General features: G+C 44.3%; 1 protein-coding gene across 1 annotated transcript in view; it reads right to left on the minus strand.

Annotated features, from left to right (window-relative positions):
* Positions 1-22,267, minus strand: part of LOC120999331 (gastrula zinc finger protein XlCGF26.1-like) — a 1,147,325-nt gene that overhangs the window by 957,581 nt on the left and 167,477 nt on the right. The gene's annotated exons all lie outside the window — the stretch shown is intronic.

Genomic DNA, 22,267 nt, shown 5'->3' on the forward strand with positions numbered 1-22,267 from the left:
CAGCACATTCAAACCTCGACATACCAACTCTACCGGTGCTGCTGCCATGGGAAACAGTCGAAAAGCCCAAGAACCAAGAAGAAGCTACAAAGAACCTTAATTTCATCAAGATGCCTAGAACCAGCATGAGCAGTAGAAATGCACCTACTGAGAGACTGTTACTAATATGCTGAGTATTATATTCAACCTTCTCTTAAAGGTTTTTCTTTGTTGATGTTACACCGTTTGAGGAGTATGCCTGATAGTAACCCACCTACTATGTTATAAACAGTACAAAATGTTTAATTCTATGTTAGTAGACACCATACACATAATACCACTACCAATCACTTCAATGGTAGTACACACCTCACCTCTACATTTGCCTTCTCAACTTTTGCCTCCCATAATCACAGAAATCCCCTTGCCCGAGATCATGTCTCATGCTCAGGTTATTGATTACCACACTCCCAGATGGCTACTGACATACAAACGACGACTTTCATCTCATATAACGCAAGAGGCCTTAACTCACCCGTCAAAAGATCTCAGATCTTAGCACACCTCACAAAAAACTAAAAGCAGACATCTTACTATTACAAGAAATGCACCTCATTCAATCCAAATCCCCGACAAATGTCTTGCACGTTAAGAAGGTGAAAGCGTTGGTGGTTGCTGTGACAACCATGCGGGATGATGTCTTTAAGTAGGTGTGTACCGACGCTATGACCTCAGTAGCCGGAAGAAGCGCGGTTGCGCGAAACGGCCGTCGCTACAGTCTAACGTTTCGAGACATGTGTGTCCGCCCCAGCCCTATGTATGTTTGTACCTCTATGGAGGAATAAAGAAGAAACTTCTGACAGTGGTGAGTGCTGTCTACTTTTATTTTCTACAATCAAGAGTCACTACCTTGTACAACGATCTGGGAAGCCCACAAAGCAGTCATTAGAGGAGAATTTATTTCAATAGCCTAACAAATCTAGACAAGAAACGGTAAAGAAATTATACAGTGAGATTAAGCAACTAGAACTCACACACAAATCATCTAACTCTAGAGACACCCTTCGAACACTAATGTACAAGGGACAACAATTAAGAGACATACTAAATGTCCAATCAGCTAAATATTAAATGTCATGGAAAAACTAAATTTTCATACATGGCGACAATGTATCCAAACTAATGATGTCTCTCAGTAAGAAACGTAAAGCACGCACTTATATACTTTCAGTAAAACACCACACAGGCCCATGTGTCACAGACGCTAAAGGCATATCCGACGCATTTTGTCACTACTACAAAACCCTATACCAACTAAGGGCACAAGACACAAAAGATCAAACAACCAAGAGAAGGGAAGATCTCAAAGACTTTCTCTCTTCTTTGCGCCTCCCGACATTATCGGAGGATCAACAGAGAGAGATCAGTAAGCCATTTACACTACTTGAGGTCCTGTCCATCCTGTCGAAGAGCCCTATAGGCAAAAGCGTGGGCACTGATGGTCTTTCTGCCTCATACTACAAATCTCTACGAGAAATCCTCTTGCCCCTCCTTCTGCGCTTTTGCAACGCTGTGCAGGAAGTCTTGCATTACCGAGACAAATGCTTGAAGCTCATATCTCCCTTATACACAAAGAAGGGAAAGATCCTGAATTATGCAGTAATTACAGATCAATATCTCTTTTAACCTCTTAAGGACACATGACGTACCGGTACGTCATGATGTCCTGGTACTTAAGGACACATGACGTACCGGTACGTCATGTATAGTTCCGATCACCGCCGCTCGGCGGGCGGTGATCGGAACCCGGTGCCTGCTCAAATCATTGAGCAGGCACCGGGGGCAAATGCGCCGGGGGGTCCTGTGACCCCCCCATGTCGGCGATCGCAGAAAACCGCAGGTCAATTCAGACCTGCGGTTTTCTGCGTTTCCGGGTTATTCGGGTCTCTCAAGACCCGATAACCCGGAACAGGATGGTGATGGTGGTGTGATTTCACCCCACCAATCACCATCCAGCGATCCTGAGTGGTGATGGTGACATCACCACTCAGGATCACTTCTGATTGGTCTGTGGGCGGTCCGGCGGCAGATTCAAAAGAGGCAGTCGCTCCTCTCCTCCTCCTTTTGTGTTCCGGAGCCAAGGAGAGAGGAGCTGCCTGCACGTGTGTCCGCCATCGCTGCCAGCACCCCGATCTGTGCCCCCAGGACCCGATCTGTGCCCCTAGCACCCCATCAGGTACATAGGGACAGCATAGGGAAAGTTTGGGTTAGGCAGGGAAAAAAAAGGGAAAGTTAGTTTGTGAACTTTTCATTGCATCACCCTAGTTAGGGTGTCTGGGGTCCACAGCACAGCTGTGTGACCCTAGACCCCCCCAGGGGTGCTGCCGCTTGACCCCCCCCCCCCCCCCCCCCCCCCCTTTTTGGGGTGCAGGATTTTATTTATTTTTTGTCTACGCTGACTGTGGCCGGCACTCATAGCGTCCGGCCACTGTTAGCGCATTGCACACCCCACCGCTGATCAACTTCGGACGGTTGATCAGCGGTTTTGAATATTTTTTTTTTACATTTTTTGGCCTTTTTTTTGTTAGTTTATTATTATTTTTTCTGTTAGTTTTAGGGTGAGTTTGTGAACACCCGTGCCCCCACACACACGCACACAGAATAAAGATTTCCACACACGCACATATACACGCAGACACACACTCCCCTATGGTCCACCGGACGTTCTCGGCCAAGGAGGCATACGCCCAGCTTGCCTCCGACTCAAACCAACAGTTCGTCGCTCAACACCCGGGCTCCTTTTTGGCCAGGCCCGGTGGCTGGACGCCGGTCAGTGCAGCCGAAATGAGGACATTTTGGGGCCTCATGCTGAATATGGGCCTGGTCAAGAAACCCAGTGTCAGGCTGTACTGGAGTGGGGACGTCCTATACCAGACCCCACTTTACAGTATGTCCATGACACGCTCCCGGTTTGAGGCCATCCGGAAATGTCTGCATTATTCCGATAATGCAGCATGTCCCCCCCGAGGTGATCCTGCCCATGACCGTCTGTATAAGATGCGGCCGGTCATCGATCACTTTGGGGCCAAATTCATGGAGGCCTATGTACCTGGAAGGGAGGTCGCGGTTGATGAGTCTCTCATTGCGTTCAAGGGGAGATTCATTTTCCGCCAGTATGTGCCCTCCAAGCGGGCGAGGTATGGCGTGAAGCTATACAAAATTTGTGAGAGTACCTCAGGGTACACTTACAAATTTCGTATATATACGAGGGGCGAGATTCCCGGATTGAACCCCCAGAATGTCCCCCCACTCTGGGTGTTACCGGGAAACTTGTGTGGGACCTTATGCACCCACTGCTGGATAAGGGTTACCACCTGTACGTGGATAACTTTTATACCAGTATCCCCCTGTTCCAGTCCCTTGCCGCCAGATCCACGTTCGCTTGTGGGACCGTGCGGAAAAATCAACGCGGCCTCCCTGCCCTCCCCCTCCAGGTACCTATCCCCAGGGGTGAGACCCGTGCCCTTACCACTGGAAACCTGTTGCTGGTCAGGTATAAGGACAAGAGGGATGTCCTTATGCTGTCCACAATTCATGGTAACGGCATCACCCCTGTCCCTGTGCGAGGTACCGCGGCAACGGTCCTCAAGCCCGATTGTATCGTCGCCTACAATCGGTATATGGGAGGAGTTGATCTCTCTGATCAAGTCCTCAAGCCATATAACGCCATGCGCAAAACCCGGGCATGGTACAAAAAAGTTGCGGTCTACTTGGTACAGGTTGCCATGTACAACTCTTTTGTACTATCCCGAAGCGCTGGCAGCACAGGGACATTCCTCCAGTTCTATGAGGCAGTCCTCATGGCCCTGATCTTTTCGGACCGGGAAAGAGCAGGCCGGAGTACCTCGGGAACTGTAGGCGCCCAGTTTGTCTCTGGCCAAAAAAGGTGCAGAGTGTGTCACAGGAGGGGGATACGGAAGGACACCACTACTCAATGTGACACGTGCCCCGATCATCCGGGCCTCTGCATTATTGGTTGCTTCAGGGAGTATCACACTTCCATGGAGTACTAAATTTATATCCCAATTTAGCACTGAGATTGGATAAAAAAACTGGTTCTCAGACTTGAGACACCCAAAAAACCCAAAATCATTTATTAAAAGTAGACATATTAGGTATTGCCGCGTCAGTAATAATCTCCTCTATAAAAATACCCCATGACCTAACCCCCCAGATTAACACTGTCAAGAAAAAAAAAAAGTGCAAAAAAGTTTTTTTTTTGTCACCTTACATAACAAAAAGTTTAATAGCAAGCGATCAAAAAGTCATATAGCCCCCAAAATAGTGCCAATAAAACCGTCCGCTCGTCCCGCAAAAAATGAGCCCCCACATAAGATAATCGGATAAAAAAAAATATATATAATGACACTTAGACTTTAGAGATACAAAATTTTTTTTTTGGGATCAAACAGGATAATATAGTCAAAAACCTAAATAATTGTAAAAAAAAAAAGTAGACTTATTAGGTATCGCCACGTCCGTAAGAATCTCCTCTATAAAAATATCCCATGACCTAACCCCCCAGATTAACACGTTTAAAAAAAAAAAAAAAGGTGCAAAAAACGCAATTTTTGCCACTTTTCCATTTCATTCCATTTTTTCCGGTAACAAAACAAGGGTTAACAACCAAACAAAAGTTTATATTTATTACCCTGATACTGCAGTTTACTGAAATGCCACATTTGTGGTTGTAAACTGCTGTATCAGTAAAAGGAAGGCCGCAAAAGGAAAGGACCGACATGGTTTCTGGAAGGCCGATTTTGATGGCCTTTTTTATTGACACCATGTCCCTTTTGAAGCCCCCCTGATTCCCCCCTAGAGTAAAAACTCCCTAAAAGTGACCCCATCTAAGAAACTACACCCCTCAAGGTATTCAAAACTGATTATACAAACTTTATTAACCCTTTAGGTGTTCCTCAACAGTTAATGACAAATGGAGATGAAATTTCAGAATTTCAATTTTTGGTAACCCACAAAAATGTAATATAGAGCAACCAAAAATCATATGTACCCTAAAAATAGTCCCCCAAAAAATGCCACCTTATCCCGTAGTTTCCAAAATGGGGTCACTTTTAGGGAGTTTCTACTCCAGGGGTGCATCAGGGGGGTTGAAACAGGACACGGTGTAAATAAACCGGTCCATAAAAATCAGCCCTCCAAAAACCAAACGGCGCACCTTTCACTCTACGCCCTGCTGTGTGGCCGTACAGTAGTTTACGGCCACATATTGGGTGTTTCTGTAAACGGCAGAGTCAGGGCAATAAAGATACAGTCTTGTTTGGCTGTTACCCCTTGCTTTGTTAGTGGAAAAAATGGTTAAAAATGGAAAATAAGGCAAAAAAATTAAATTTTCAAATTTCCTCCCCATTTGCCAATAACTCTTGTGCAACACCTAAAGGGTTAATGACGTATGTAAAATCAGTTTTGAATACCTTGAGGGGTGTACTTTCTTAGATGGGGTCACTTTTAGGGAGTTTCTACTCCAGGGGTGCATCAGGGGGGTTGAAACAGGACACGATGTAAATAAACCGGTCCATAAAAATCAGCCCTCCAAAAACCAAACGGCGCACCTTTCACTCTACGCCCCGCTGTGTGGCCGTACAGTAGTTTACGGCCACATATTGGGTGTTTCTGTAAACGGCAGAGTCAGGGCAATAAAGATACAGTCTTGTTTGGCTGTTAACCCTTGCTTTGTTAGTGGAAAAAATGGGTTAAAATGGAAAATAAGGCAAAAAAATTTAATTCTCAAATTTCATCCCCATTTGCCAATAACTCTTGTGCAACACCTAAAGGGTTAACAACGTATGTAAAATCAGTTTTGAATACCTTGAGGGGCGTAGTTTCTTAGATGGGGTCATTTTTGGGTGGTTTCTATTATGTAAGCCTCGCAAAGTGACTTCAGACCTGAACTGGTCCCTAAAAATTGAGTTTTTGTAAATTTCTGAAAAATTTCAAGATTTGCTTCTAAACTTCTAAGCCTTATAACATCCCCAAAAAATAAAATATCATTCCCAAAATAATTCAAACATGAAGTAGACATATGGGGAATGTAAAGTCATCACAATTTTTGGGGGTATTACTATGTATTACAGAAGTAGAGAAACTGAAACTTTTTTGGTAAATTAGGTATTATTTTGTGCAAAAAAAATAATTTTTTGGACTTCATTTTACCAGTGTCATGAAGTACAATATGTGACGAAAAAACTATCTCAGAACGGCCTGGATAAGTCAAAGCGTTTTAAAGTTATTAGCACTTAAAGTGACAGTGGTCAGATTTGCAAAAAAATGGCCTGGTCCTTAAGGTGAAATAAGGCTGTGTCCCTATGGGGTTAAACAATGATCTCAAAATTTATGCTAGCCTCATAGCGCAGCGTTTAAGCCCATTATTGCGAAACCTAGTCTCTCCTGAACAAGTCGGATTTGTAAAGGGTAGAGAGAGCACGGACAACTCCATCAGACTTTTACATCTCATGCAACACGCTAACATATCCCACTCCCCACTGGTCCTCCTTGGCACGGATACGGAGAAGGTTTTCGATAGAGTGGACTGGACCTTCATGATTGAAACTAAGACATTTTCTCATTCCTGACCCCTTCATTAAAGCTATCTCTCAGTTATACTCCCACCCATACGCACGAGTTCAGGTTAATGGACTACTCTCAGACTTGTTTGACATTGTAAACGGTACTTGACAGGGTTGCCCTTTGTCCTCCTCGCTATTCATACTAGTGATGGAAACTCTGATTCAAAGCGTAAGACAACACCCTGCCATAGCAGGATATAAGGTCAACGCAGTGGAGCACAAAGCCGCAGCCTTTGCCGACGATCTCCTTTTAATTCTTACTGATCCCATAAAAGAACTACCAGCAATACTAGACATGTTCACCAGATTGGGCTCCCTTTCTTTCTAACTTCAAAATAAACCTTGAAAAATCAGAGGCTCTAGGCATAAATCTCTCTCAAGAACTAAAGAACACTCTTGGAAGCCAATTCCCATTTAAATGGCAAAAAGCCATATAACATATCTAGGGATCAGACTTAGCGAACGATGGTCGGATTTGACCAAGCTCAACTACCTACCACTATTACAAAAATCCCTACAAGAGATAGAATCCTGGTCAGATTAAGATACCCAAGTCCTATTTTATAAAAGGTAAATGTAACAATGGAAAAATGGGCGAGCACTCATACACTTGGCAACCAAATTGACATATGCAGAAAATATTTATTATTAAATCCCCATAAAATTCAAGTAATAAAAATAATAAAAACAGTGTATTATAGCAATGACATACAAAAACTACAATCACATAAACTATAGTAGATATAATAGTATAGTCGATATTGTATTGTATGCTAAAATATATGATAATAAAATATTCGATACTGGTCTATAGTCGATAAATTCACGGATATAAATCACACACCAAAAACTTCAGGTATTGTCCAGGTCTTATATATGCTGTTATTGTGAAGGGGGAGGTAATTCCTCTGTGAATCTATCTCAGATTGGGAAAATGAGTGTCACTTTAAACATTGTAGGTGTATTTCCCCTGGGAACGTAATGTATTCATAAAATGTCCACAGGAATCCTGATAATGTTGGAATAAAAAGTCTCTTATGGTATTTCCTTTTAAAGTCGAGGTAAACTTTAAATCGGTATTTGGCTTACCGTCTGGTGTCTGCTGTCTCTCTGTTGCTTGAGTGGAGCTTTAAATGTCTGCCGGCTTATTTGATCGCTCCTTCCAGCAAGCTGGTTCAAATTTCGCGGGAGTTCCAAAGATCGCGGGAGTTGACACTCTGTTCCGCAATTTCCTTCGGTACAGCTTTTCGACAATAAAAATAGTTGTTCCTTTACTGTAAAAATTTTTCTTTCTCTGTATGGCCATACATTTTTATCGGAGGCTTCTCAGTACAGGTACATCACTTGTTTCACCATACGCGTTTCGGGTAGATTCGCTCTCCCTTCCTCAGTGGTCAAGTGTCTGCCTGCCTGACCTCCATTTTTATTCTTCCTTTAATTACATCCAAAATCACTACATTACGTTCCCAGCGGAAATACACCTACAATATTTAAAGTGACACTCATTTTCCTAATCTGAGATAGATTCACAGAGGAATTACCTCCCCCTTCACAATAACAGCATATATAAGACCTGGACAATACTTGAAGTTTTTGGTGTGTGATTTATATCAGTGAATTTATCGACTATAGACCAGTATCGAATATTTTATTATCATATATTTTAGCATTCAATACAATATCGACTATACTATTATATCTACTATAGTTTATGTGATTGTAGTTTTTGTATGTCATTGCTATAATACACTGTTTTTATTATTTTTATTACTTGAATTTTATGGGGATTTAATAATAAATATTTTCTGCATATGTCAATTTGGTAGCCAAGTGTATGAGTGCTCGCCCATTTTTCCATTGTTACATTTACAGCACCACCCTGTAACTACTAAGGAGTGAGCCACTACAACCCACTACTATTTTATAAAAGTTACATTGCTGTTCTCCAAATACATCTGGAAAAACAAACGACCTAGGTTAGGCTTTACGACGCTAGCACTAACTAAAGAGCTAGGTGACTGGGAGTACCAGATCTATTCTCGTACTACTCAGCGGCCGTTCTCTCTAGAATAATACAGTGGCTAGACCCACAACAGACAAACTACATGTAACACTAGAGGAATTCTCCTCTCCGATACCCCTCAAGACCTTACTAGTAGCACAAATTGACTACCGCACTTAGATACAATAATTTATAAAAACGCCCTAACTCAAGAAGTAGCACACTTATGGAAATTACATGCAGCACACCTCCTTCCAGCCCCCTCACAACAACGTCTTGATCCCCCAGACATGTACTATAGACATCACTAGAAAATATAATGGAAAATGGAACACTAAAATCTCTTGCAGACTTTAATACCTTAATTGGTGAGAAACCACTAAATTTCCTGGAATACAATAGACTCAATATGGCACTCCGCTCATATATATCATATAGAACACTAGATAGACATCTGACACAACTTGAAACACTAATGGCACAACATAACACACCCGTCAAGGTACTATCAAAACTCTACAACCTTATCCTCACTAGGTCTGTCCCAGTAAAATGAGCTTATAAATGCCTCTGAGAAAGAGACTTAGGAATCCACTTATCACCCAATGTAATCTCAAACATTTACAAATGCTCCCACGGACCATCCTCATATATACGAATACAAGAAAACTCATACAAGATACTGTCCCGTTGGTATATAACCCTGGTTAAAACTAATATTTGGTATCCCTCTATCCCTGACACTTGCTGGAGATGTAACTCAGAAAGAGGGACGTACTTGCACATCTGGTTGTCATGCTCGAAATTGGTACCATTCTGGAAACCTGTCTTAGAATCTACCAAGAACATACAGTATGCTCTTTGAAAACAATACCTACACCTAACCTAATATTTCTAGGATGGAACGAAGAGTGACAAAATGTGCAAAGTAAGTCCCTTCTTTCATTCCTACTAGCAGCCGCTAAATTGCTCATCCCTCTGTTGTGGAGAACATCAACTTGCCCCACATTACCCAAACAGTTAAACAAAGTAAACCAAATATACGGTATTGAAGAAATTGTCTCGCTAACTCAACACACTCATAGCAGATTCATGACACTTTGGACCCCATAGATTACCTATCGCAATTCAGTCTCTTTCCTCAACCACTTATCAGAAGAAACCCACCCTCAAACAGATACCAATAAAGGATATATGAGATGAATTCGGCAATTCAGACACCACTATCGCTACATGCACCATCAGGTAAATTGAAAGCTGATTTCCTCACCCCACACAAATATTCTTCAGTTGGCATATAGTTATTATACAAGTTCTTATACCTATTTTCTTCTACATACAAAGCAATTCATTAAGTTATCAACCTAGCTTCTTTGAAAATTAGCAGCAAAGGACAAATACAAATACTTGCAAACAAGACATGTCCCTAGCTACATGGACCTAAAACACTATGTTTTAGTATAAAATCAGAGACTTTACTATGTTATACAGATGTTTTTGTCTTCAATACTAACTTCGCAATATTTATCCAAGAAATGCATAGTGTATTATATTGTCTCTCTTGCAAAATGCCTTGTATTGATGTAATACTGGATAATGTTATACTAATAAAAACAAAATTGAAAAAAAAAAGGTTTATATCTCTCTCCAACTCTTCCTTTGAATGGAAAAATCAACAGTAAATAGTCTAGATAAGGTACACCTCTTAGTCTTACAAAGGTCGCTATCTGCTACCACCTTTGTAAAAACTCTTGGAGCCTGAGATATGCCAAAGGGGAGCGCCCTGTACTGAAGATGTAACAACATTCCTCTTATCCAAACTGCTAGTACGAGGCATGAATCGGAATGTGATAGTAAGCGTCTTCCTGATCCAAGCTCGCCATCCAACAATTCTGGAAGACTAAATTTGTAGTTGACTTTATTGTCTCCATACAGAATTTCTTGTAAATTAGGGATTTGTTTAGTCTCTTCAGATGTAGTATTACTCTGAACGATCCATTAAGCTTTCTAAAAAAAGAGGTGAATAGAAACCCTTCCCTACTTCTCTTTTGGTAACCGGGCAAACCACCCATTTGCTTAAAGGGATTCTCCGGGAATTAAGAAAAGAAAATGAAAATACTTAAATATTACTTAAGTATATTCTCAAATACCTTTCATTAATGTGTTGCTGTGGTAATGGAGGCTGCACATTAGCCACACCTCACCCTCCTCTTATGTCTCCTCATCTTCTCCATTCCCACAGAGATTCACCTGTATTCAGGCTCATGATTCCTGACAAGCAGAGCAGAGAGGAGGATGGGGCAGCACTATGGCTCATTGTGGTAAAGTAACTTCTCCTGATTAGGAAAGTTTTTTGTGTACTGATAGGACGGCGTCAATTTTATTTCTCCTAATGATTGTTCCCAAAACAAAACAAGCCATTCTAAGTAATGTATTTGTGAACAGTGATGGCCAGTTCGCAGTGTTCGCCCGCATGCTGCCATCTTGACTCACAAGTCCGGCGATGCACAGGTAAGCCCTTACTAGTGCCGCGAGCCGTTCTGAAACAAATGTGGTCACCGGGAGCAGGCAGTTCCGAGAACTGCCTGCTCCCGGTGACCACTTTTGATTTCAGACCGGCTCGTGGCACAGGTAAGGGCTTACCTGTGCATCGCCGGACGGGTGAGTCAAGATGGCAGCCCGCATGTGTTCGCGGGCGAACACTGCAAACTGGACATCACTGTTTGTGAATATATTTATTATAAAATAATATTTAAGTATTTACATTTTTTTTTATTCCTGGAGAACCCTTTAATAGAGCCATAACTTATAATTCTAAAGTTACTCTTTTTGAGATCCTTGGGGCGTATTATTTGAACAAAAAAGTTGAGTGGACGAGAAAGGAATTCTATCTAATACCTGTGTTTTATAACCTCTAGAATCCATCTGTTCTGGGAAATGGACCCCCAGGACGGAAAAAACTGTGACAACCTTCTTCCCACATGACTTCTTGCATCATTGCTGTTTATACTTAGATCTACTTTCTTGGGGCTTGAACAAAAAAACGCTAGATCTTTTAGGAAATTTATTTTATTTATCACCCTGCCTGCCCCTTTGTTTTCTAAAATTGGACTGTGGTTTATGAAAAAAGGTAGGCTTCTGGGGAACTGGGAACCCCTTCTTTTTATCAGAAGCTCTTTCCAGAATATCTAACGAGGGGCCAAAAAGCCTATAACCTACACAGGGGACTGCACGAAGTCTAGCCTTAGAGCCCTGGTCCCCTTTCCACGACTTTAACCAGAAAGCGCGTCTGGCAGCTTTTGACATGGCTGCTGCTCTAGCAGAAAAACTGTGGATGCATATCATAGGAAATCAGCTGCTTTAAGGAAGGTAGGAAGAGAAGAAAGTAATTCTTCTCTAGGAGTCTTGTCCTAAATACGAGACTCAAGCTGATCTAACCATAACCTTAAAGACCTTTAAAGTTCTTTTAAAGAGGACCTTTCATGGGTTTGGATTAATGCAAATAAGTACCTGGACTTGTGGGGGACCCCCCCCCCCCCCCCCCTGGGATTTCGCGCTCAGTATGCTAATACTGGGCATCTGAGCAGGGAGGAAGAGGCGCCCGGGCTTCTCAATGGGAGTTTCCTTCTCCCTGCTGTAGCGCTGTCCAATCGGAGCACAGGGCTAACCTCCCTGGCTGTGAGCTCGTTTACAAAAAGGGGGAGGGGAACTAACCTGGGTAAAAGTATTTGTATACAAACCGGATTCCCAAAAAGTTGGGACACTATACAAATCGTGAAAAAAACTGTATGAAATGATGTGGAGGTGCCAACTTCTAATATTTTATTCAAAATAGAACATAAATCACGGAACAAAAGTTTAAACTGAGAAAATTTACCATTTTAAGGGAAAAATATGTTGAATCAGAATTTCATGGTGTCAACAAATCCCCAAAAAGTTGGGACAAGGCCATTTTCACCACTGTGTGGCATCTCCCCTTCTTTTTACAACACTCAACAGACGTCTGGGGACTGAGGAGACCAGTTTTTTCAAGTTTAGAAATAGGAATGCTCTCCCATTCTTGTCTAATACAGGCCTCTAACTGTTCAATCGTCTTGGGCCTTCTTTGTTGCACCTTCCTCTTTATGATGTGCCAAATGTTCTCTATAGGTGAAAGATCTGGACTGCAGACTGGCCATTTCAGTACCCGGATCCTTCTCCTACGCAGCCATGATGTTGTGATTGATGCAGAATGTGGTCTGGCATTATCTTGTTGAAAAATGCAGGGTCTTCCCTGAAAGAGATGACGTCTGGATGGGAGCATATGTTGTTCTAGAACCTGAATATATTTTTCTGCATTGATGGTGCCTTTCCAGACATGCAAGCTGCCCATGCGACACACACTCATGCAACCCCATACCATCAGAGATGCAGGCTTCTGAACTGAGCGTTGATAACAACTTGGGTTGTCCTTGTCCTCTTTGGTCCGGATGACATGGCGTCCCAGATTTCCAAAAAGAACTTCGAATCGTGACTCGTCTGACCACAGAACAGTCTTCCATTTTGCCACACTCCATTTTAAATGATCCCTGGCCCAGTGAAAACGCCTGAGCTTGTGGATCTTGCTTAGAAATGGCTTCTTCTTTGCACTGTAGAGTTTCAGCTGGCCATGGCGGATGGCACGGTGGATTGTGTTCACTGACAATGGTTTCTGGAAGTATTCCTGAGCCCATTCTGTGATTTCCTTTACAGTAGCATTCCTGTTTGTGGTGCAGTGTTGTTTAAGGGCCCAGAGATCACGGACATCCAGTATGGTTTTACGCCCTTGACCCTTACGCACAGAGATTGTTCCAGATTCTCTGAATCTTCGGATGATGTTATGCACAGTTGATGATGATAGATGCAAAGTCTTTGCAATTTTTCGCTGGGTAACACCTTTCTGATATTGCTCCACTATCTTTCTGCGCAACATTGTGGGAATTGGTGATCCTCTACCCATCTTGGCTTCTGAGAGACACTGCCACTCTGAGAAGCTCTTTTTATACCCAATCATGTTGCCTATTGACCTAATTAGTGTTAATTGGTCTTCCAGCTCTTCGTTATGCTCAAATTGAGTTTTTCCAGCCTCTTATTGCTACTTGTCCCAACTTTTTTGGGATTTGTTTACACCGTGAAAATTGGAATCAACGTATTTTTCCTTTAAAATGATACATTTAGGCCTCATGCACACGACCGTATTTTTTCACGGTCCGCAAAACGGGGTTCCGTTGGTCCGTGATCCGTGACCGTTTTTTTGTCCGTGGGTCTTCCTTGATTTTTGGAGGATCCACGGACATGAAAAAACTGTCGTTTTGGTGTCCGCCTGGCCGTGCGGAGCCAAACGGATCCGTCCTGAATTACAATGCAAGTCAATGGGGACGGATCCGTTTGACGTTGACACAATATGGTGCAATTTCAAACGGATCCGTCCCCCATTGACTTTCAATGTAAAGTCAGGAGTTAATATACCATAGGATCTGAGTTTTCTCCAATCCGATGGTATATTTTAACTTGAAGCGTCCCCATCACCATGGGAACGCCTCCATGTTAGACTATACTGTCGGATATGAGGTTACATTGTGAAACTCATATCCGACAGTATATTCTAACACAGAGGCGTTCCCATGGTGATGGGGACGCTTCTAGTTAGAATATGCTACAAACTGTGTACATGACTGCCCCCTGCTGCCTGGCAGCACCCGATCTCTTACAGGGGGCTGTGACCAGCACAATTAACCCTTCAGGTGCCGCACCTGAAGGGGTAATTGTGCGTATCATAGCCCCCTGTAAGAGATCAGGGGCTGCCAGGCAGCAGGGGGCAGCCCCCCCCCCCCCTGTAGTTAACACATTGGTGGCCAGTGCGGCCGCCCCCCCCCCTCCCCTGTAGTTAACTCATTGGTGGCCAGTGGGCCCCCCCCCTCCCCTGTAGTTAACTCGTTGGTGGCCAGTGGGCCCCCCCTCCCTCCCCTGTAGTTAACTCGTTGGTGGCAGGTGGGCCCTCTCCCCTCCCTCCCCCTCCTAATTAAAATCTCCCCCCCTATCATTGGTGGCAGCGGAGAGTACCGATCGGAGTCCCAGTTTAATCGCTGGGGCTCCGATCGGTAACCATGGCAACCAGGACGCTACTGCTGTCCCGGTTGCCATGGTTACTTAGCAATTTGTAGAACCATTATACTTACCTGCGAGCTGCGATGTCTGCGTCCGGCCGGGAGCTCCTCCTACTGGTAAGTGACAGGTCTGTGCGGCGCATTGCTTAATGACCTGTCACTTACCAGTAGGAGGAGCTCCCGGCCGGACATGGAGACATCGCAGCTCCAGGTAAGTATAATGGTTCTACAAATTGCTAAGTAACCATGGCAACCGGGACAGCAGTAGCATCCTGGTTGCCATGGTTACCGATCGGAGCCCCAGCGATTGAACTGGGACTCCGATCGGTACTCTCCGCTGCCACCAATGATAGGGGGGGAGATTTTAATTAGGAGGGGGAGGGAGGGGAGAGGGCCCACTGGCCACCAACGAGTTAACTACAGGGGAGGGAGGGGGGCCCACTGGCCACCAACGAGTTAACTACAGGGGAGGGAGGGGGGGGCCGGCCGCACTGGCCACCAATGTGTTAACTACAGGGGGGGGGCCACTGGCCACCAATGAGTTAACTACAGGGGAGGGAGGGGGGGGGGGGCGGCCGCACTGGCCACCAATGTGTTAACTACAGGGGGGGGGCCACTGGCCACCAATGTGTTAACTACAGGGGGGAGGGCTGCCCCCTGCTGCCTGGCAGCACCTGCCAGGCAGCAGGGGGCAGTCATGTACACAGTTCTTTTAGTATATTCTAACCTGAAGCGTCCCCATCACCATGGGAACGCCTCTGTGTTAGAATATACTGTCGGTTCTGAGTTTTCACGAAGTGAAAACTCAGCTATGAAAAAGCTTTTATGCAGACGGATCTTCGGATCCGTCTGTATAAAAAGTAACCTATGGCCACGGATCACGGACACGGATGCCAATCTTGTGTGCATCCGTGTTCTTTCACGGACCCATTGACTTGAATGGGTCCGTGAACCGTTGTCCGTCAAAAAAATAGGACTGGTCGTATTTATTTGACGGACAGGATACACGGATCACGGTCTCGGCTGCAAAACGGTGCATTTTCCGATTTTTCCATGGACCCATTGAAAGTCAATGGGTCCGCGAAAAAAAACTGAAAACGGCACAACGGCCACGGATGCACACAACGGTCGTGTGCATGAGGCCTTACTCGGATTAAACGTTTGATCTGTCATCTACGTTCTATTACAAATAAAATATTGACATTTGCCATCTCCACATCATTGCATTCAGTTTTTATTCACAATTTGTTTAGTGTCCCAACCTTTTTGGAATCCGGTTTGTACACATATATATATTAATGCCAAGAATGGCCTAGACCTATCTTGACCCAGGTATAAAGTGTGTGTTAGGCTACTTTCACACTAGCGTTCGGGGCTCCGCTTGTGAGTTCCGTTTGAAGGCTCTCACAAGCGGCCCCGAACGGATCCGTCCAGCCCTAATGCATTCTGAGTGGACACGGATCCGCTCAGAATGCATCAGTCTGGCACCGTTTGTCCTCCGCTCCGCTCAGCAGGCGGACCCCTGAACGCAGCTTGCAGCGTTCGGGTGTCCGCCTGGCCGTGCGGAGGCAAACGGATCCGTCCAGACTTACAATGTAAGTCAATGGGGACGGATCCGTTTGAAGTTGACACAATATGGCTCAATTTTCAAACGGATCCGTCCCCTATTGACTTTCAATGTAAAGTCAAAACGGATCCGTTTGCATTATCATGAAAAAATAAAAAATAAAAAAAAATAAAAAAAATTATATATATTTTTTTTCATGGTGATGCAAACGGATCCGTTCTGAACGGATCTAAGCGTTTGCATTATAGGTGCGGATCCGTCTGTGCAGATACCAGACGGATCCGCACCTAACGCAGGTGTGAAAGTAGCCTTAAAACTTCACTTTTAATTCGACATAATGATAAAACTGCTGTGAGCCATAACAAACAATTAAAACACTTTGTTTCCACCCCAAAGAGTTGACGACTTAGTTGCTGCCAGGGTGAGGGAGATGTGCACCATCTCCTATTCACCACAACTAGGGGGGCAATGTTCAGAGAAGTGTGCTGTGCTGTGAACGTTTGTGTAGGAGCACAGTCACCTATTCCATTTAATCAGTTTTTGCAGGCAACTACAGGTAGTTTGCTTACATTAGTCTATTCACACATTGCCCCCCTATTTTCAAACTCTGCAGACATAGTTGTGGTGAATAGGAGATAGTGCACATCTCCCTCACCCTGGCAGCAACTAAGTCGTCAAATCTTTGGGGTGAAAACAAAGTGTTTTAATTGTTTGTTATGGCTCAAAGTCGTTTAATCATTATGTTGAGTGAAAAGTTTTAATATACACTTTATACCTGGGTCAAGATAGGTCTAGGCCATTTTTGGCATTAATATATATGGCTGTGAGCTATGCGCTGCGACTGGAGAGCGCTACAGCCGAGGAGAAGAGACGCCCATAGAGAAACGGGGCAGTCTTCTCCTCCCTGTTCCGATGCTAGAAATTAGCATACAGAGCGGGAAAATATAATGGGGACTAGGGGTGGGCGATATGGCCTAAAATCTATATTGCGATATAATTTTAAGCATGTGCGATATACAGTATATCGCGATATGTTGTTTTCTATATTTGGGGGGGGGGGTGTTTAAACTTTTTATTTAACCTTTTTATTTAATAACTATTAGCGTCCTTAAGGGCTAGAACCCTTGTCATATTCACCCTAATAGTCCCTCCCCTCCTCCTTCTACTCTGTTCTCATTGATGGTCAGCGGCAGCCGTGCACAGTGGGGAGGGAGGGACTCCCTCCTTCTCCACTGTGCCGGCTCAGGAAAACAAGGTGCGCGCCGAGAGCGCGATCATATCGCGGTCCGGCGATATAGGCGATATGCACAAAATCCATATCGTGGCACAAATTTATATCGCATATCGCCTATATCGCCCACCCCTAATGGGGACCACAGCGGGCAAACAGAGTGGCGCCCAGGAATAATAGTAAGTGCAGTGAGATCCCTGCACTATGCCCTACATGTCCTGCTACTTCGTTTACAATGTTTGGAGGCATGAAAGGTTCTCTTTAAGATAAACGTCAGCTTTTTTTATCTCCCAGGTCTTCAAATGGAAGCACCGATCTTTCGGCTATCTTAGCAACTGGTGCATCCACTGTGGAGCCCTATCTCATACCTTAGATACAGATTCTTCAAAGGGATACTTTCTCTTGACTGTAGTTGGTATAACAAATTTCCAATCAGTATTTTTACACTTCTTTCTTATAAGAGCTTTCATAATTTTATGCACTGAAAATACTCTATGATGTTTAGGACCCAGTCCCTCAAAAACTTGGTCAGCTATTGATTTAGACTGTTTTATGTCCTCTGACTGCATGGTAGCTTTAACAGGCTTTAATAAAAGTTTAGTATCTTCAGTCCGAAACAGGGCCCTCCGAAGACAAAAATATCATCTGAGATATTGTGGCTGGAATTTAAATCATCATCCTCCCCAGAGTTTTCAGAATCAGTCTTTGTACTGTAACCGGCCCTTTCTGGTGACCGTGGACGATTTTGTTTCAGGGACTTAAGAGAAGATTTAACTTGTGATCTCACTAAAGCCTTAATACTTTTGGATAAAGATTGTGACTCTTCCAGAACCAATTTATCCACACATTCCTGACATAGTGGTCTAACATAAGATGCTGGTAAAACTACTCTACATCCACTACATTCTTTATGCTTAGATGACTTCTTAGGTGTTTTTGATACCTATGACAACAAAAGCAAACAAACAACCCATAAATATTAGGAGAGGATATCTCTCACCATATGTAGAGGTAACTTCCCCACTCCTCAGGTCCAGTACCAGACTTGTGGGCCTCGAGGGTTCCAAGGGGTCGGCGCGTCCTGAATCACCCGGGTCCGACATTGTATCCAGACACCAGATCCAGCACAACACTATGTGCACAGAGTTGGCTGCCTTCTTCTGCTGCCATTTATAATGCGCCTTGGCCTCTTTTTAACACTAGCCTCAAATGCCTAATCCAGCCGGCAAAAGGTGCCTCCTCCTCTGCGTCGCATCACAGGAAGTGACGCCGGAAGGGTACCATCATGACGCCGGAAGGGTACTGCTGCCCGTTCCCAAGCGCATGCTCAGAATGTGCATTGGCTCCCAGCTGCCATCTTTGATAAGGGATGCCATGCACCCCGCCAGACTGAATCGGAAGCCGTCTGAACAAGGCCACAGCAGCTCCCCTAGAGGCTGGAAGGAGGCAAGAGGAAGGTAGACTTGGTAAACTGCTCCCTGAGGAGACTAACGCCGCATGGGATAGCTCCTTTCAGGGTGACTAGACTCGGACCTTCCCCAGCCCCAAGGTGTGAACCTAAGCTCGGAGCAAGAGCTCTCTAGGTACATCCTATTTGGAGGACAGGAAACCTGAACTGAGGTGTGGTGGGGGTGTGAACCATTTTATCTCTTTAGGTTCCCTGTCCTGGATAGGAGGAACTAGTGAAATGGGTGCTGTCATGGGTGAGGGGAAAAAGTACATGGGGCACTGTCAAGTGTCCCCACACACACACACACACACACGAGGAGGAGCAAAGACCGCTAACCATGGTGATCTAAAGGGATATAGAGGGAGATGAGGAGGTCCCCCCCAGATGAGTCAGAGTGACACTCACTCCCAGTGAGGGGAAGAGGAATCCGGGGCACAGAATGCGTGTCATGGATCCTCTCCCCAAATCTCAGGACATCATCAGTCCACTGCTATCAACATAAAATGGTGACCCCAATAGAGGAAAGGGGACAGCAGAGAAAGGACAGATGATCACTCCCCCACCATGCCCAATGAAAAGGGAGAGCAGAGGGAGGAGCAAGAACGATGTCCACCTCCGCTATCACCATCATATTATCAACTTAGAATACCAGATGCAGTCCTCTGATGAGGTCCTCCACTAAAGAAAGAAAAATAAAACTCAAAACAGGGGGCCAAAAAATGAACAAACCTTACAAAATTGCATAATCCAGGAGTCCAGAGATTGATAAAGCTGTCATGTCCACATTCAAGTAATTTGTATAATTCACATTCTTCCTTACACCGTGTGTTATTAGGGTTCTAGACATAAATCCTACACCGGTGGTGTCCTGGGTTTCACACCCAATCAGGGAGGGGGAAATTGTGTAATGAATATTGCAGCCACCTATAGACTGCATCCAGTAGTAATTCTTCTCTGAATGTTGGTTTGCATGAAAACATTACTTTTATTATTCCAGTGAAAATAGTTTATAACTGTTTCTATGCAAATAAAGGGGTGGCCATTATTAAAATTCTATTAAAGGCAACTTGTCACCAGAAGTGGCCTATGGAGCTATTTACATGTCCCCACTGTACAAGCTGCCAACTTTCAGAAGTCAGATGTCAAACAGGAGTCACTGGGGCGTACCGCTGGATGAGGCGAGTAACAGAGTCATCTCCTCTATCCTGCCCAGTTTGCTCTTGCAGACCTCCTCTGGCTTCCTGATGTCAGCTCCTGGCAGTGAGAAATCTCACGCAGACACAGAAGACCTTGTTCCGGCACCAGGATCCTGACATGTGAAGCGTGCAGATATGTATACACCCCGGCTTCAGGCACTAACTGTGTTTGCCTAGGAGATGCTGGGACCACAGTCAGCAGATGTCAAGATCCCTGCCAATGTCTTCTGCTGTGCGAGATTTCGCATTGCCAGGAGCTGACATCCAGAAGCCAGCAGAGCTCTGTAAGAGCAAGTTGGGCAGGATAGAGATGACGCTGTGTCTCGCCTCATCCAGCGGTACGCCCCAGTGACTACCGGAGCTATGTTTGATGACATCAGGTACATTTTAAAAGTGAATTTTTCCTACAAAACAACCTGATTGGCTTACAGAAAAAAAACTCCTAAAACTTAACTTTTAATATTAACATAAAAATATAAAAAAATAACCTCCACAGAAATTAAATTAGGTAATAATGCCCACAAAACAGTGTAGCTGGATATCAAGAATCTGGTAGGAGGGTCTAATGCTGGGCATGCATGTATATATAACATGTAATAAACAGTGTGGGCCACGGTAGTACTTTTTACTCACGGTTCACGGCCACCAGAGTTTTGTCACCATTGGCGATACGGTCGGGAGATGACCTGTCCCTGGGTGTCCCTTCCAGGGTATCCCTGCCTGAAAGTGGAGCACCCGCCCCGAAAGGGGCGACCCCACTTATCAGTGGCTAAACCCTAAAAAAATCCCTAGCAGACCCTGAAGTGCTTGTAATGAATGGTCCCGACGTGTTTCCCCGTTGCAGATGATCAGCGGTTCATCAGGGGACAGAAACAGCAGATATGAAGGAGATGATGGCAGCCTGGATAATGTGGGCGTGAAGATATTAAAAGTTTGCCTCCCTATATACAGGTAAGTTTGAGATTGGAGGCCGGAAATGACGGAGGGGGGGGTTTGTTGCTCCGCCTCATTTCCAGTCTCGTGGAGTGAAAGTAGATGTAAAGGTGCTGCATAAGCACAATTTGAAATTGGGGCCATGCTAAAAAGGGAAGTGAGCGTGGGTAACCAGACTTGCGCCATCGCGGGAGATATAGACAACTTCCACCCGATGGAACTCACTTACGGTCCTTGGAGCGCAACGGGAGCCGCTGTGAAACGCAGGCTATCCGGAAGTGCTAGTAAATGCGTTCCACTGTAAAGCACCTGAAGGGAGAGAAGTAAGGGGAGAAAGGTAATAATTTTAAGCGTGCACATGAAAAAGGGTTAGCCAAATAACAAAGTGGAGGACTAAGTTATGAAAAATAAATAAATAAATGGGAGATGGATAGACCTGGGACTGGAATTTAGTGCCAGCAGCCCAAGGTCCCCATTGCGATATAATTGTACATCTTTTGATCTGATAATAAGGCAAGTAGTCCAATGTAAATAGATTAAAAAGAGAACTTACATATTAACAAGTTTGACCAATACATGATGCAAGGGGAGGAGTTTTAGAGAAAACAGGCAAAGGATATCTGTTCATTGAGGCCCAGCTGGGCCACCGTTTTGAGGCGGTGTATCCACTGAGCCTCCTTGCAGACAATCCTCCTATCCCAATCACTAGGACGGCAGAGATGAGACAAAGGGGCTAAGAATCTTGTCTACATAGATGCTTGTATTTCGTGTAATGGAGTCAACACCTGAGACTATTGGACGGCCTCTAAGGGGGGTAACCCTTTATGTATTTTAGGAAGGGCATAAAACATAGGAATTTGTGGGTGTTTGGGGGACATGAACCTAATTTCTTAACTAGAGATGATTTTATTTTCTAGAGCTCTAATGAGAATGGATTCTAAGTGACTGGAGAATTTTTCAGTGGGATTTTTAGCCCCTCTGCCGTCCTTCATTCGTGACACCACAGACCTTATGACAAAGATTGAGAATTTTTCAGTGGACGATAATGTGTATCTAGCTTCAATCAATGTAGAGGCCCTTTACTTTAGTATACCACATAAATATGGGTTATTAGCAACTGAACATTTTCTCAAAACTAGG

The sequence above is a fragment of the Bufo bufo genome, chromosome 4, assembly GCF_905171765.1.
Source record: "Bufo bufo chromosome 4, aBufBuf1.1, whole genome shotgun sequence".
In the NCBI taxonomy this organism is placed as follows: Eukaryota; Metazoa; Chordata; class Amphibia; order Anura; family Bufonidae; genus Bufo; species Bufo bufo.